This window comes from Acomys russatus, chromosome 17 (assembly GCF_903995435.1).
Source record: "Acomys russatus chromosome 17, mAcoRus1.1, whole genome shotgun sequence".
In the NCBI taxonomy this organism is placed as follows: domain Eukaryota; kingdom Metazoa; phylum Chordata; class Mammalia; order Rodentia; family Muridae; genus Acomys; species Acomys russatus.
This window is the reverse complement of record NC_067153.1, coordinates 6,185,130-6,201,721: the sequence shown is the minus strand read 5'-3', so window position 1 is coordinate 6,201,721 and position 16,592 is coordinate 6,185,130. Positions and strand designations below refer to the sequence as shown.

At 40.0% G+C, this 16,592-nt stretch overlaps 1 protein-coding gene across 11 annotated transcripts in view; it reads right to left on the bottom strand.

Annotated features, from left to right (window-relative positions):
- Rims2 (regulating synaptic membrane exocytosis 2) overlaps nucleotides 1-16,592 on the bottom strand; it is a 455,960-nt gene that overhangs the window by 330,366 nt on the left and 109,002 nt on the right. The gene's annotated exons all lie outside the window — the stretch shown is intronic.

The following is a 16,592-nucleotide window of genomic DNA, read 5'->3' as shown; positions in this document are numbered from 1 at the left end:
TTTAATTTTTGAAAATAGTATTGTACAACATGTATACGTAACATTTTTCTGTATTGTCACTTGTAAATACAACATCTTTTCAACATTTCTAAAAAATAAAATAAAATAATAAATAATGCCAAATATAATTTTGTCTGTATGAATTGTAATTTGCAGAATATTAAAATCAACATTTTCCAAATCCTTCTGAGGATATTGGCTTAAGCAAAGTATTTCTAAGTCAAAGAGAAACAAGAACAGTCATCTGATAATTATCAGTAATGCCTCTTTGGTATACATCCCAGAAACTGACAGATAAATCACTAAGTTATATGTTTTGCAAGTCTAATGTTTTAGCTTCTTTGTTTTCAGTAAATTGAAGGAAAACCTAAATTAGTGGTCAACTGATATATAATTTAAGATAATTTTTGATGATATACTACCACACTTTTGTCATATAACTTGGGAAAGATTCAAAGAATTGAATGAACGGTTATAAAATGAATTTCTATTCAAATGGCCTCATTACTGAGAAAAATTCCTCAGAAAATGCATCTATGAGAACAAAAGAAAACTGATGTTAAACTCTATCAAGTAACATTTATCAAGAGATTTATGAACAACTTTGAAAGATAATAAATCTACCCTTTTCCTTAATAAATGAGCTCCTAGTAAATTTTTCTTAAACTTAGTAATTTCCATTAAAATTGTACTTAATTGTTTGAAAGTCTCATTTCAAATTATATGTATATTTTTATGACTAACTATAAAAGACTTTAATATATATTCTCTTTGGAAATCCAGGAAATTACTATCATGTGGAAATAAATACTGACAAACATGAAAAACTAGTGGTCTCTCCAGAGCATAGACCAGCAAACAAAATGCCCCTTGTCGGACAGGGGATAACCTAACTCTATCTTGTGAGGTGGCTCAGAGGCAATTTGGGCTACTGCCATTGCCCTTGGTGGGCTGACAGAACTTGGGAGTGAGTTCTTCTATTACTTTCTCCACTTATATGTATTCTATTGCTGAAGGCACCACACACTTAAGTCCCAGGACGTGGAGAGACTGAGCTAGTACGGACCTAGACGTGTCCTTCCTGAGTCCTAACTCCCACAGTACCAGAAGGTGCGCTGCAGGTTGCCAGGCAAAATCAGCACTCAGCACTCCTGCTCAGCCGTAAACACTGTGAACTGCGATAATGACCAAGCTGGCAAAATAAGTCCAACAATGCAATGGTGGAACTAACACACTGGTGTCAACCAACATCTGACTGGAAAAGGGGCCCATTTATAACAGGGAAGTCATGCCTAGTCCTGAATGCCTAGCAAAGAAACCATGTCTAGAAAGGTCACAGATGCCAGAGGAGAATCTGCTACTGGTTGGGACTGCCTTCCATTGTCTTCTGAACACTTATCCCTTTAAGAATAAAGTAGTACAGCTCTCACACTGCATCATAGAAACTCCACCCACAACTGATCAAAGTGCAGAGAGCAAGTGACTGTGGAGGACATTTCCAGTCTGCACACCCACAGCACAGGGACAGAGAGGTACAACAGTGTATGCATTGGAATGAAGATAAAGGCTGAAAAAGTACTAATTAAAACAGTTGCAATGCTTATGAATGCTGATCATAGAAATGCGTATTTTTCATAAGTACTAGAAAACTATTTTATTTCATTCTCCTTGAAAAAAAAAAATTTTTTCCCCCAAAAATACACCCTAGATGACCAGAGCTGAAGGATCAGAAAACTGCTGTGAAAAAAGTATCTTCGCTGGGCGTGGTGGCGCACATTTTTAGTCCCAGCACTCGGGAGGCAGAGGCAGGTGGATCTCTGTGAGTTCAAGGTCAGCCTGGTCTACAAAGCGAGTCCAGGACAGCCAAGGTTACACAGAGAAACTCTGTCTCAAAAAATCAAAAAAAAAGAAAAAAGAAAAAAGTATCTTCTGGACAGGACAGGGATGTTTGCACCCATGAACTGTCAACAGCTATGTTTGCCTGCACAAGATGACAGCACATAGCAATACAGAATGGATGAGAGCAAGGTCCACAAAGCCTCACCCCCAGTTAAGGAGCTACACGCTCCTGGAATAGAAAAAGGAAGAGTTATTTTAGGGATGAGGCCGTGTCCTCCTGATCAACCCTATACTCGTGTGAATATGGACAAAACTAGATTCAGTAGGCTGTGTGTGTGTGTGTGTGTGTGTGTGTGTGTGTGTGCATGCATGTGTGTGTGTGTGCATGTGTGTGTGTCTGTGTGTCTGTGTGTCTGTGTGTGTGTCTGTGTGCCTATGTGTCTCTGTGTGTGTGTCTGTGTCTGTGTGTGTGTGTCTGTGTCTGTGTGTGTGTGTCTGTGTCTCTGTGTGTCTGTGTGAGTGTCTATGTGTGTGTGTCTGTGTGTCTGTGTGTGTGTGTCTGTGTGTGTATCTGTGTGTGTCTGTGTGTGTGTCTGTGTGTCTGTGTGTGTGTGTCTGTGTCTCTGTGTGTCTGTGTGAGTGTCTATGTGTGTGTCTGTGTGTGTATCTGTGTGTGTCTGTGTGTGTGTGTGTCGGTGTGTCTGTGTGTGTGTCTCTGTGTCTCTGTGTGTCTGTGTGAGTGTCTATGTGTGTGTCTGTGTGTGTATCTGTGTGTGTCTGTGTGTGTGTGTGTCGGTGTGTCTGTGTGTGTGTCTCTGTGTCTCTGTGTGTCTGTGTGAGTGTCTATGTGTGTGTCTGTGTGTGTGTCTGTGTGTGTGTCTGTGTGTGTCTGTGTGTCTGTGTGTGTGTGTCTGTGTGTGTGTGTGTTTGTGTGTCTGTGTGAGTGTCTATGTGTGTGTGTGTGTCTGTGTGTGTGTGTGTGTGTGTGTGTGTGTGTCTGTGTGTGTGTCTGTGTGTGTCTGTGTCTCTGTGTGTGTGTGTGTGTGTGTGTGTGTGTGTGTGTGTATGAAAAGAGAACATAACCTTGAAGGATCAGGAACATAGATGGAGTTGCTGGCAGAATAATATGATCAAAAGGCACAGGAGTAATATATAAAATTCTTTAAAAAAATAATAATAATGAAGAGAAAATGTAATGTGCAATGCATATTTTCAGAAACAAGAAAAAACTATCAGCTGGTAGGAAATCTGTATTTGTTTTTTGACATTTATGGAAGTTATCCAACTCTTATGCTATTTAAAATTTACTGGCTATGTTTTGTACAAGATAAAATATTCCTACTATGAAATGTCAATACTGATAATGCTAAAAAAAATTTTAACCTCAAAATAAGCATGATGAAAATATATGAGGAAGTATAAAACTTTTCAATTAACTTAAAATCTTGAATAAAAAGCACAGTTCATAAGCAATGCCTGAACTACCATGTGTGCTCCTCCTTTTAACATAAGCACACAGAAAAACACATCGAGTTCCCACTCATAACCATCTTATACTGGCCTAAAGTATATAATATTCTAAGCTTAATTATGTAAACTGTAAATCACCATTATGTGTAAGAAGCCTGCCAGCCAGGCCCTGACTACTGCAGCCTTTCTTTTCCCCCCCACCAAGAGAAAGCCAAAAAGCCAGCAGGCATCCAGGGGAAGCCTTCTGTGGTACCCAGCTTCTGTGGTAATTCACACTCATCTTCTACTTAATCGCCATTTGTAAAACTGCTTCTATGAGGATTCCACTCGGCATGGCATGCTTAGTGTGTGCGATCCTCCTCGTTCTCAGTAACTGCCCCAGAGCCTTAGGAGTGATCACTCTGCTACTTCCTCCTGCATACTGACAGAACGTTGCCTTCTACGTTAACGTGACATAATACCTATCAAATTAATAATTTCCAATACATGCTAAGGTAAAAACAAAATAAGGATATTCAGTCTAAGCCAGGACAAAGTATATTATGAATAGTTTCTTGTTTGATGGTTTAAAGCATGAGTTATTACTATGTAGCTATATTCTGTATTCATTTTCTATATTTGGAAATCTAGGATCTGTGACATATTGGCTTCTGAATGTGTTAACATTGAAAGAAAAGCAGAGATGATAGAGAAAACAGGTATCTCAGCCCAACTACATCCTAGGATTACCTCACATAACTACTCCTACGGCCTTTTTTTTTTTCAGGACCACTATGGGATATTCTTACTTGATTGCTCCAGTGTACACAAAAGTGTGCACAACTTCTTTTCGAAGCTCTTACACTCAGTTTGATACAATCAACTGAAAAATATCCATTAGGAAAAAAGAAAGAAAGAAAAATATCCATTAGGTAATTTCTGAGATAAATAATGCCAACCCGGACAATGGGGCCTTGAGAAAAAAAAATACTTAACCTATTTTACTTTTTTTATAAAATGAAGACTTGACGTGGAGGCCCAGTGGCACTCAGGGGAAGGATAGCAGGCTACCAAGAAGAGACTCAATACCCTATGAGCATATACAGGGGGAGGAGGTCCCCCTCAGTCACAGTCATAGGGGAGGGGAGTAGGGGGAAATGGGAGGGAGGGAGGAATGGGAGGATACAAGGGATGGGATAACCATTGAGATGTAATATGAATAAATTAATAAAGATAAAAGAAAAATGAAGACAACTGAGGTGCTTGAGGGGAGGCCATCAAGCACGGTCCTATCATCTCTGATGATGGCCAACAGCTTCTACCTTACTGACATATTGGACATTTACGCTTTCCAACGTGCACATAAATTCAATAAATTCAGTAAACTCACAGCTTTCTCCCTACAGTTTTATAATTTAAAGCTATTATAATATATTTTAAGCATAAATAATAGTGTTTTCAGTTACAAAAATTCATCTAAATCTCTCAAGTATTGATGTTTATTAATTAGTGCATGGGTATTGTTAGCATGGATATAGTCTATAAAGGTACCAATTAAAACAGGTGCAATGCTTAGGAATGTTATTAATAAAAATACGTATTTTTTCACAATTTCTAAAAAAACTATTTAATTCTGCTTAGACTTTTTAAAAAATATATCCTAATTCTCTTTTCATTGTTACATGAGGTATGCAACTGGAAAAATGTACACTTTGGTATTAAAATATTTTAATGTGGTAAACATAATATTCTTAAATTGTTATCTTAATAAAATTCTAAATTGTTTTTATTAAGCAATTATTTGTTAGATGAAAATACAGCATATTTTTAAACCCATACTATATTCACTTAAAGTGGACTTTGGTTTTGACGGAGACAAACTAGTAGTTTATTACTACACTAGAAAATTACTTAGCTTCCTTTTATCTGCTTTCTTGCCTAATGTCTCCCACTCCTTAAAGAGGACAAATTCCAAAGCGCGTGTGCGCTCTCTCTCTCTCTCTCTTTCTCTCTCTCTCTGTGTGTGTGTGTGTGTGTGTGTGTGTGTGTGTGTGTGTGTTTAATCATTAGTAAGTTAAGAATGGTAAAGCTAAAGCACATTAACTTACAACGTTTAAAGAATATATGAAAATTTGAAAATAAAGCATGAAATGTATAAAGTAAAGTAAAACTTTTTCTAAAGAAGTGTGGTGACTGAGGGGACCCTGGTAGAAGGTTCTGCAGGTCAGGTGTCCCAGTGAGGAACACCTGGGCTAGAAGGAAAGGCTTTTCAAAGGGGCAGTAGAAAAGAGCGAGATGGACCTTGGGTGGAGTCCATGGGGCATGAGCAGGCTGGGAAGAGGGGCTCCTGCAGGCAGTCTGCAGCAGCGAGACCTCAAAGGCGCCATTTAAAACCAGCCTGAAGAGCTCTTCAGGGACTGCTGCCTCACTCTCCATCCTTGTGGGTGGATCTCTGCCACTTTGAGGCCAAGGCTCTGCATTGTTGGGTCATCCTCAAGAAAGTGAGAAAAGAATGAATGAAAGAAATAAAAAAATTAACTTAGCTCCATAGAAGCCTTTGTTCTTACAACCTGCTTAAATTAATGAGGTGACTTTATGAAAGTACCTACAGTTCATATTAGTTGAATCTTGTAGCAGGTGAAGTGTACCTCAGTATATCTCACATGAATTTTAAGTAAAATTAGAGCAAACTGAAAAAAAAAATATATATATATAATAAATAAATAAAACCAGCCTGAAAAGTAGAGGCTGGAGAAATGGCTTAGTCAGCAAAACACTTGCCACTGAAGCATAAGACCTGAGTTAAGATTCCCAGAACCCAGGAGAGGAAGGAGGGGACTAGGACCAGGATAGAAAGTGAATAATTAATTTAAAAGTTAAGGTAGAAAAAAATAAAATGAAATTTTAAATTTAAAAAATTCCCAGAACCTATGCAGAAAGTCAGGTATGGCAGCACGCTCCTATAATCCCAACTCTTGGGAGGCAGAGGCAGGCTACGGCTTGCTAACTGAAATGGTGAGATCCAGGTTCAGTGAGAAATCCTGTCTCAATAAACAAACAAAAAAAACAAAAGAACACGAATGAATGAGGTGGAAAAGAATAGGAGAAGATGCCAAACATCAACCTCTAGACTCCACATACACATGTTCACAGATGCATATGGAGGAATGCTTTGAGTGGACGTAGCAGTTGTCAATAAAGCACTGTTTGGCCAACCAGCTGGGCAGAAGGACAGGAAGTGGAAGGCAGAGTTTCCGAAAGGAAGTAGAAAGAGCCCTAAGCTGGACAATGGAGAGGTGGGAAAGAAGCCACCCCTGGAGTCATCAGATTGGCAAGTTATTGGTATGTATGTGTATTTCAAGGCCATGGGATTAGAGTAGTTAGATTCTGCAGCTTTAAAATACACTATAATCTCACTGTGTCGGTTATTGGTGCCCTAGGCCATACTGAAAGTTATTGCAACATATGCACATTTGTGTCTATCCACATTCACATGTGCACACAAGCACAAATACATACACAGGCAAAAGAATTTGAAGACTGGACAGGCCACGAAACAGAGGATATGGTAAAATCCCATTTATGAATGGTGTCCGAGGCCAAGGCAATTAAATACCAAGTAGCACAGAACACCTTTTCCTGGACCTCAGCCCCTCCACTAATAAAATGTATTTAATTAAGTCAATGAGTCTTGGATTTTCCTGAACTCTGTGTCATGCACATCTCCACTGAGCAGTATCTTACTTCTTTCCTCTTTTTTTCACCAATTTTTAAAATTCATTTTACATCCTGCTCACAGCCCCATCCCCTCCTCATCTCGCAGTCCCACCCTCGCTTCCTCTCCCCCATCCCCCTCCCCTATTCCTCAGAAAAGGGGAACCCCATTTCCCATCCACCCCAGCTCATCAAGTCACATCAGGACTGAGTATATCCTCTTCCCCTGTGGCACTGCAAGGCCGTCGGCCAAAAGAAGTGATCAAAAAGACGGCACAAGAGTCCACGTCAGAGGGATGTAATCAAAAAGTAGGCAACAGAGTCCTGTCAGACACAGCCCCGCTCCCCTTGCTAGAGGAACCACATGAAGTCTGAGCTGCCCATCACTACATCTGTATAGGGGGCCTAGATCCAATAAGTGCATGGTCCTTGTTGGTGCTATAGTCTCAGCAACCTCTCTGGGCTCCCTGTTGGTCTCCTTCACCTCCAGGTCCTTTTCTCCTTCCCCCCCCCCCCATTTTCCCACAAGCCTCCCTATGCATCATCCAATGTTTGGCTGTGGGTGTCAGCATCTGTTTCAAAGTGCTGCTGGGTGGAGCCTCTCAGAGGACAAATCTGCTTGGCTCCTTCCTGAAAGCATAGCAGAGGTTAATAGTGTCAGGGGTTGGCTCTCTTCCACGTGGTCGGTCTTGGGTTGGGCCAGGCATTGGTGGGACATTCCCTCAATCTCTGCTCTATCTGTTCTATCTTTATCCCTGCACATCTTGTAGGCAGGGTGAATTTTGGGTCAAAGCTTTTGTGGGTGAGTTGGTGTTCCCCTCCCTCCACTAGGAGTTTTGTCTAGTTAGAGGGTGTCCTCTTCAGTCACTATGGCCCCTGCTACTAGGAGTCTCTGCTAGAGTCCTGACTTAGGCTTCCAGCTTGTCACAGAGATGCCCCAACCCACGGTTTCCCTTTGCTCTGCAGGCCTTCTGTCCTCCCACCCCTGCTCACGCAAGGTCTGATCTCCATCTTCACATCTCTCTGGGATCCCTCTCTTACCTTGTTCCCTCTATGTTATCACTAACTCTGTCTAATTCTACTTCCCCCTCTGAGTGAAATTTGAGCATCCTCCCTAGGAGCCTCCTTATTACTTATCTCCTTTGGGTCTGTGAATTGTAGTATGTTTATCCTGGATACTATACTGCTAAAATCCACTTATAAGTGAGTACATACTATGTATGTCTTTCTGGGTCTGGGTTACCTTGCTCGGCATGATCTTTTCCAGTTCCATCCATTTGCCTGCAAATCTCAAGATTTCCTTGTTTTTAATAGCTGAGTATATTCCATGGTGTAAATGTACCAATTTGTTTATCTCTTCTTTGACTGAGGGGCATCTAGGTTGATCCCAGATTCTGGTTATTACAAATAGAGCTGCTATGAACATAGTTGAGCAAAATGTTCTCGTGGTCCGGTGGAGCATCTTTCAGGTAGATGCCCAGGAGCGATATGGCTGGGTCTTTAGGTAGCACTATTCCCAATTTTCTGAGAAAGAGCCAGATTGATTTCCAAAGTTGTTGTACAAGTTTGCACTCCCACCAGCAATGGAGGAATGTTCCCCTTTCCCCACATCCTTGCCAGCATGTGCTGTCAGCTGAGTTTTTTATCTTAGCCATTCTGTCAGGTGTAAGATGGAATCTCAAGAGTCATTTTGATTTACATTTCCTTGATGACTAAGGACACTGAGCACATCTTTAAGGTTTCGTTGTTGCTGTTGTTTTGCCATTTGATATTCCTCTGTTGAGAATTCTCTGTTTAGCTCTGTGTCCCATTTGTAAATTCAGTTATTGTTTGTTGGTGTTTGTTGTTTTGAGTTCTTTATATATTCTGGAGACTATCCCTCTCTCAGATGTAGGGTTGAAGAACTTTCCCTATTGTTAGCTGCCATTTTGTCCTATTGGAAGTGTCCTTTGCCTTACAGACGCTTTCAAGTTTCATGAGGTCCAGTTTATTAATTGTTGGTCTTAGAGCCTGAGCTATTGGTGTTCTGTTCAGGAAGTTGTCTCCTGTGCCAATGAGTTCAAGGCTCTTCCCCACTTTCTCTTCTAACAGATTTAGTGTATCTGGTGTTACATTGAGGTCTTTGATTCACTTGGACTTGAGTTTTTTTCAGGATGATAAATGTGGATCTGTTTGCCTTTTTCTACATGTAGACATCCAGTTAGACCAGCATCATTTGTTGAGGATGCTGTCTTTTTCCAACGTATGGCTCTAGCTCCTACTTTTTGTTGGCCATTTTCCTGCTTTTCCAACAGCACAGTAAATGTAACGCTACCTGCCTAAAGTAACTCCAGCCTCAAATGGTGCCATCGTCAACTGAGTGAGTTTACACCTAACTTGAAGAAAAACATGCTCACATTCATTAAAGCCACACGAACAGCTCAGTGGATTCTGTAACCAGGAAACATAAAAATAAACTTTGGGGAAAAGTTGCGCCAGCACATCTCCTCTACAGGCACAGTCTCTGAGGACTCTCTATCTAGTCACTGAGTAAGGTCAGATATTGTGGGTAGCTAGAGCTAAGGCAGAGCTATTCTTAGGGATCTAATTTGGTCACATCTCATTCTGATTATACTCTGGTGGGCCACATAGTGTGTTCCAAGAGACTTTGTTTTAATAAAGTGCTGAACCCTAATTCCTATTGAAGGGTATACTTACCTACATCACCCGGGGCTCCAGGTCAGAGCTTTTTTCTTGCCTGTATACACTGCCATCTGGTGTAGGAATTCAATATAATAAGAACACATAAAAGTAGAAAAGGCCCAAGATACACGACTGTCCTTAACAGCTTATCTTATGAGGTACACGAACAAACAAATAGGTAGAACTAGCCACTGGCCATTCCATCAACTGAAGGAAAGCACTATATTTTGCTACCGCATATGACCCCTAGGACACGAAAACGCAAATGTCTTAGAATAAATACTAAAAAGTGTGGAGCACAATAAACTGACTATTCACTTTTACTTTCTGCATTCTCCAAAGATCAAATAATTTCACAAAATATTAGGACACTGCTATAAACAAAGAAGCAATCACTAACTGATGCCACTAACCTAGGTAAGTGCTTTAAAATGTCTGGCACTGTTTTTGGACTGTGAAGGACAGGGTTGGAGAAGGATGTAGAGATGGCGTTTCAATGCTGTTGATGGGGACATACACTAGCACAAGCCTGATGACAAACAACATGGTACACCTCAAAAAATGTTTTGAAGATCCAGGATATAATCCCATTACTGAGCATATTTCCAAACAAAATAAAATAAGAACAATGGAGAGATGTCTGAACTGCTGTATTTATTACAACACTATTCAGGACAATCAAAAGATAGAATTAACTTAGGTATCCATCAACAAATAAATGGATATATAAGATGATGTGTGTGTGTGTGTGTGTGTGTGTGTGTGTGTCTGTAAATCTGTAACAAATACACTCAATGAATCCATATGCAATGTAACAAAGAATAAAATCTTATCATATCTGACAGCATGAATGAGCATGGGGTGTATTATGTTAGACAAAATAAGCCATGAAAAAAATAAGACAAATAACCCATGTTCTTACCCATATGTGAGATCTCGAAAAACTATTTTCGTAGGATAGAGTAGTATGGTAGTTAGCAGTGAGAAAAAAGGATATTGGGCACAGATTACATATTAATTTGAATAAGATGTGGCAAGTGTCAGAATAGGGAAACAAAATACAACAAGTGATGGCTTGGGTCTGGGATTGGGGTAAAGAGCAGGCGGAGGGGGCAGCAAATAAGGACGTTAAGTTACGCAGTTTTCCCTTGGGTGATGATAATGTTCCAACACTGATGATGGTAACAGCTGTGCAATTTGGTGAACATACTGAAACCATCGGATTGTATACTTAAAATGTGTGAGTTTTATATGTTATGCTTTAATAATGTTGTCCAAATTTTTAAGCAAAGACAAAGTCCTACTAAAACACATTATAATCAATTCTCAAAAGTCAAAGACAGAAAGTTGAGAGCAGAATGACTCACCACATACACGCACATCAGTGACTCTGTCCGTATATCTCTCCTGAGACTTTGCAAGTAAGTCTCGGGGATACCGAGAGTGCTGACAATTTAGAAAACAGCCGAAAATGAGCACTACATCCAAAAGATGTGTCCTTCAAAATTGAAAGAGAGATTTTTTTTTTTTTTTTACAGACAAGCAAGAGCTGGAAAGTTTATCACTAGAACTTTCCGGGGGGGGGGGGGGAGGTTAAAGAAGATTTAAAATCTATAAGGAGAGAATCCTCAGGTTTCTCAATGAAAACGAGGAAAATATAAAAGGACCATAGGTTGGGGAGGAGAGACTATGAGAAGGAAACAGTAAGACACAGGTGGTGTGAAGTAAGAAAAGGATAACTAAGAAGGTGTGTGCGTGCGTGCGTGTGTGCGTGCGTGCGTGCGTGCATGTACAAGTCAAGCCACTTGGGCTGACAATGGCACCCACAATTACCATAGACTAATAAAAACCCAAGTACAAGGCAGGTGACTCCTAAAGCAACACCCACTGTAGCCTTGGTTGCCTCTTCAGCGCTGAGAGTGGGCCCCTATTGCTGAAGATGCCTCACACTTAGAAAATAAGAATCCAGTTTTTTTGAGTTTGATCCACCTGAAAGACTCATGTTATCTAGCTCCATAGGACTAGAAAATATGATGCTGGTAACCAGCTGCTGTCTAATTGGATTTAGGGTCCACTCAATGGGAGGGAAATGCCTAGTAATTAATTTTCTTAAAAAGTATTAACAAAAAGAATTGTTTCACATTTAGATATAATGTTCTTCACATTTAAATTTTTAAAAATGAATTACACAGGATATGTGATGATTCTTTTTACTTAGAATTAGATGACCATGCCAATTATGATATTGTTTGAGGATTAATCTTCTGGCATACAGGAGCACTAGCTGGGTTATTTTGGAGTGTAATCTTTGGCTCAGTATCTACTTAGATTCATAGAAAATATTTGGAAAGTGGGTACCTGGGATTTGGGAATGCAGATCTGTTTGAGTAAGAAAATCATGCTGAGCAGCCATGCAGGTGCAGAGCTGTGACCTCTGCCTCATGGTTTCTTTTGGCTGATGGGACACCTAGAACTTGTGGAAATGGACTGGAATCATTGACTCATATTCCTGTAATGTCACAATCTTCCTGGTTCCCGGGATAAAAAGTCTTTTTGTGCTTTTGATATGTGTGCTTTTGATGTGTGTGTGTGTGTGTGTGTGTGTGTGTGTGTGTGTATGTGTATATATATGTGTGTGTGTATATATATATGTATATATATATGTATATACACACACACTATAACAAATTGTTTGACTAATTAAAAAAATTAATGAAACAATTAGCGGAGTAAAGATATAGCTCTTAGGATAGAAAAATAACTTTATCACCCATTCATTTAATAGGGAATTAATATCCAGAATACATAAGAATTTTTAAAAATAAACACAAAAATCCCCACAAATAATCCAACCAACAATTGGACAAATGAACTGAACAGTTAGTTCATATTGGAAATAATATAAATGATTCATAAGTACATAAACATTTAACATTTTTAGCCATCAGAGAAATACAAATGAAAAATACACTTAGGTTCCAACTCAACCCAGTCAGAATGGCTATCATCAAAAAAAAAAGCAGTACATGCTTATGAGGACACAGCAGGACAGCCTTCCACACTGCTGGTGGGAACTAAAACTGGTGCAGGCACCACGGAAGTCAGTGTGTATATTCCTTAAAAACTAAACACAGATGGTATATCCTTTTGTGTTGGGTGAAATGTTCTGTAGATATCTGTTAGGTCCATTTGATTCATAAAGTCTGTTAGCTCCAGCATTTCTCTGTTTAGTTTTTATCTGGATGGCGTGCGCGTCGGTGAGAGTGGGGTAGTAACGTCTCCCACTATCCATGTGTCAGAGTTGGTGTGTAACGTAAGCTGTAGTAGTGTTTCCTTTACAAACTTAGGTGTCCTTGCATTTGGGGAACAGACATTAAGAACTAAAAGACCATCTTGGTGGATCTTTCCTTTGATGAGTATGAAGTGTCCTTCCCCATCTCTTCTGCTTAATTTTGGTTTGAAATCTATTTTTTTACCTATTAGAATGGCTACACCATCCAACCTTTTACCGAGGTAATATCTATCACTGATGTTCAGGTATGTTTCTTGTATGTAGCTGAAGGATGGATCCTGGTTTTGCATTCATTCTGTTAAGTCTGTGTCTTTTTATTAGAGAATTGATCCATTGATCTTCAGAAACAGTGATTGTTAATTCTTGTTATTTTTGTGGTGGTAGTGGTGGTGGTGGTGGGGAGAAAGCGAGAGAGAGAGAGAGGGAGAAGGGAGCGAGATTGAGTGAGTGAGTGTGTGTGTGTGTGTGTGTGTGTGTGTCCCTTCTTTTGCTCGTGCTTGTGAATAGGTGTGATTCCTCAGGGACTACGTAAAGGTCAGAGAGTGAGCAAGACATACAGTCAGCCTGCTCTTACAAAGTTATCTTCCTATGAATCCTATCAGCCAAATGGAGTAATTTCAAACCAGTTCTAATAAATTCAGTTAACCCTTATTTGCAAAGCCGAGTTAGATCCCCTTAACCTTGACTCTCATGGGACATGAAACATCCACAGGTAAGGGAAGCCTCAGTCTCTCACATAAGCACACCCTTATTACTTTGCTGCTAGCAGCCTGGAGTAGCCCCAGCAAATATGTACCTCCAAAAATATTACAAAGGCAAAAGCACAAATGCCAACATGATTATCAGGGGACATGTTTCTGTAGAAAAAGAGGAGCTTTTATCCTACTACTATCTTTCTGAAAATCAGCAAATACGGATGTTTCTGTCATGCTCTGATACACTTATCACCTCTACTAGTACTCCAGTTAGAAATGTTTTGGTATATAAGAAACAAAATAGGGAGCTGGCAAGCTAGGGTTTTTAAAGCACTTGCCATGGAACCCGATGATCTAATCAGAGTTCAATTAAGTCACATAAAGGTGGGAGGAGAGAACCAATTCCATAAAGTTCTCCTCTGACCTTTGACCTCCATGCATGTGCCTGGTCAGGCATGTGCTCCCACATGCATACATCATGTGTATATATGTATCATCATAATCAATAACATCTCATCTTAAAAGAAACAAAAAATAATTAGCAGAAAAGCCGAGGAGGAAGTACTCTTCTCTATTTGTAGAAAGTGTTCTGACAGCCTTAGGTCAGTGGCTGTTAGGATTAATTGTGATGTTCAGCTCGCTGCATGGAGAAATACAGAATTAGTACCGCACACTCCTGGATGCATCTAAAACCATACATCTAGGGAGGGCTGACATGTGAGAAGCACCTAAGGAGGAAAGGCCTGCCCTGATAGTGACACTACCCCCAGTAGCCTGGGAACACAGGTAGATAGAAGGAAGAGAAAGTGAGCCAGCTCATGCATGCTCCAATTTTCTGAGCAACTATCTATTGCTGCTCTAGAATCAGACTCCACCTTCCTCAGTCTTACAGCATAGACTCCCAACATCCAAGGAGCTTCTAGGCCTTCAGTCTCAAGACTGGAAATGCATCAATGCCCCACGCCAACCCCAACAGTCCTGAGGCTTCTGGCTTCCAGAACTGAGCAGCTGTCAGGTACTCTGCCTTTCTAGAATATCAGAAGCCACAACTGAACTATCTACCTCCAATCATGAAAGCCAGTCCTACACACTCATTGGTTCTGCACCGCCCCCCCCCAAAAAAAAAACACTGGTTAAAATATATGCCAATGACACTAATACTTATTGGCTTTTCTTTCATGGTAACTAACGGCAACTCATGTCACGATATCATGTTTGCATTAAGAGGCAGTAAGCACCATTACCAGTTCCAAGGATAGCTCAAAATGTTTTGTGGGGTTTTGCTCTCAATAGAGACTGCAAGAAAAAAAAAGGAAATTGAAAATATCTGCCGGGACCCCACTAAGCAGAGTACACATCAGTTTATGCTTTCAGCTACTGAGCCTTTCAAATCTATTTTACATAACATGTTTGCCTCTTCCCTAGAGAAGGCAATTCTAAAGCCTCATCTGACTAATTATAAAAACTAACTCCAAAACAGAGATCTTTGGAAGAAAACAAACCTTCTTGTGGCGTCCGGTGTGTGCATCACTGTGAGTCACTCATCTACATTCTGTAAGACGTGATAAGCAACGCAGGAAAGCATGACTTCAGTGACCACTCACACGCAAAAGCAGAGGACTAGAAACAAACGGTGACGCCTGTCCACAGTACACAGCAATGCCCATAGGAGTGATTTTGTTTCCTTGCTCCGCCTATCTAGCTACCCCACTTCAGCCATCCAAGAAGTCCTTTCATCACTGTCATTCGTATCCCTAATTCTAACTTTTGTCCATTACCATTCTTGCCTTTACATGAGATTGGTATTGACATGTATGCTTTGGGGGAACAGTAAACCTTGTATGTCCACATTTGTATTCATACACTGCTAACGTAATTATGAGGGCTTCTGTGCTATCTTAGGGGCTGAACAGATAATATTTGCTATCAAGCTTAGCTGCTTTAGACATTAGATACATGTGGTTTTTACATTTAAATTAACTAAAACTGAATTTACTCATCAATTTATCAGGAAAACCTTTCACAAGTGTTCACCAGCTCCTTGTAAATACAACCTATTATGTCTCAGAGTCACACAATGGCCTGTCCAGTTCTACTTGATTGTCCCAAATCCATACAAACTAAAACATTTTATCTGCTAGTCACCCCGTAACTAACTATAGGCTGATAGCCATGAAATCTTGTCAACACATGAGAGCTAGCTTTCCATCATTAAACCTCCAATTTCTGGGATAGGAACTATGATATAAAAGATAAGCAGTTTGTAGTTGGACCAATATACATCCTACATTAACCCCATACGCAGAAGTCACCAGTGATCCCAAGGCCATTAGCTGCATGGGTTGCCTGTCTGTGGGTAAGATGTGGTGGAAAGCAGGTCGTAGGAAGCGTATAGGCTCTCTGAACAACCACCTGAATCAGGATGATGCACAGTCCGTACATTAATTGACCTGTTACTCTTCAAACCAGCCTCTAAAAGCTGTTAGGATTCCTAAGGGTTTTAAAAAGAGAGGGGTGTAATTATAATCTCCTTTCTTCTACTCTGAGATTTCACCCCAAATTCATATTCCACAAGATGCACTGTCCCCAACTGAGTAGCTGAAGACTTCTGAAGAAAGCAAAAGTATTCCAGGTGGTTAAAAAAAAAAACAATGGTACTATTTGGAAGACTAAAGTACATTGAATTTGTGCCATTTGAAACTGGAAAATTTGGAAAGGCTCAGAGCTAAGTTTGACTCATCAAAAGTTCCCAGAATAGGAAGATTCTTTCTTATCTTTATGTGCGGCACCATCAGTCTCTAAACGCAAACCTGACACTCCTGGACACATATCAAACTATCAAAAACTAGACTGTGCTTTACTAATCCCTAAAACAAATTGTTGAGTTAAACAGAAAATATATTACATATTTGTGATAAGCT